The 1,356-nt window shown below is 48.7% G+C and overlaps 1 pseudogene; it reads right to left on the bottom strand.

The window, feature by feature from the left end:
• Window positions 1–956: 956 nt before the first annotated feature.
• On the bottom strand, window positions 957–1,074 carry LOC124614447 (annotated as a pseudogene).
• Window positions 1,075–1,356: the final 282 nt, after the last annotated feature.

Here is a 1,356-nt window from a genome sequence, read left to right as displayed (position 1 = left end):
CTGAATCGATCGTTGACTGGAAATGGTTATGTTTGCGCCATGTCACCAGGTTACAATTGTTCGCGATTGGTTAGAAGAATATTGTGGATAATTCTAGGAAATGATTTGGTCACACAGACCGCCCGACGTGAATCCATCACACATCTATGGACCTAATCGAGAGGTCAGATCGTACACAACATCCTGCGTCGGAAACGCTTTCGCAATTATGGATGGCTATGGAGGCAGCGTGGCTCAATATTTCTGCAGGTGGATTCTGAAGACTTGTTGAGTTCCGGCCACGTCGAGTTGCATCATTAGACCGGGGTGTCCGACACGGTATTAGGAGGTGTTCCATGACTTTTGTATCTTCAGTGTAGTGTTTACAGTTGTTTCTAATACTACTGCCACCGAACGAGGTGGCGCAGTGGTCAGTCAGCACACTGGACTCACATCCGGGAGGACGACGGTTCAAACCCGCGTCTGGCCATCCTGATTTAGTTTTTCTGTGATTTCCCTAAATCAGTTGATGCTAATGCAGGGATGATTTCTTCGAAACGGCACGGCTGAATTCCTTCCTCATCCTTCCCTGATGGGACCGATGAGCTAGCTGTTTGGACCCCTCCTCCAAATCAATCAACCAAGCAACGCCACTGCCTCTAATGTCTGTATGACTCAGCTATGGAGAAGTCACTGTTTATTTCGAAGTATCTTTACAAGGAGAGTACGCCAGTGGGTTCCCTTAGTCTATGGATCATTCTATGAGGAACATTAGAGTCCAGTATTTTCTCCTCCCGAACAGGCCATGAAGGCCCAACGGTACCGACCGGCCGCCGTGTCATCCTTAGCCCATAGGCGGCATTGGATGCGGATATGGAGGGGCATGTGGTCAGCACACCGCTCTCCCGGCCGTACGTCAGTTTCAGAGACCGGAGCCGCTCCTCAGTTTACCTCACAAGGGCTGACTGCATCCCGCTTGCCAACAGCGCTCGGCAGACCGGATGGTCACCCATCCAAGTGCTAGCCCAGCCCGACAGCGCTTAACTTTGGTGATCTGACGGGAACCGGTGTTACCACCGCGGCAAGGCCATTGCCATTACAGTCCAGTATATGTTAGACAATTATCTTCAACTCGAGCCACAGTTCTACTACATGCTCCTACCGTCAGGTGAATGTTTCGAGTTCCTTCCTGAGATGTGACACGACAAGCTCTGTTTCTGCTTACTACTGCAATTGCCTCATGCTTATTGATTCAGTTTTCAATTCGAACATCTTCATCGATGTGTGATTTATTCGTTTCCATTAAGGTTAAAATATCTGCATCATGAGTGGACTTTCGCACGCTCTCTAATGCATAGTTTTCAGAGAAGACATTAA

The sequence above is a fragment of the Schistocerca americana genome, chromosome 4, assembly GCF_021461395.2.
Source record: "Schistocerca americana isolate TAMUIC-IGC-003095 chromosome 4, iqSchAmer2.1, whole genome shotgun sequence".
NCBI lineage: Eukaryota > Metazoa > Arthropoda > Insecta > Orthoptera > Acrididae > Schistocerca > Schistocerca americana.
Note: the sequence above shows the minus strand (reverse complement) of the source record. Positions and strands in the feature narration are given on the sequence as shown.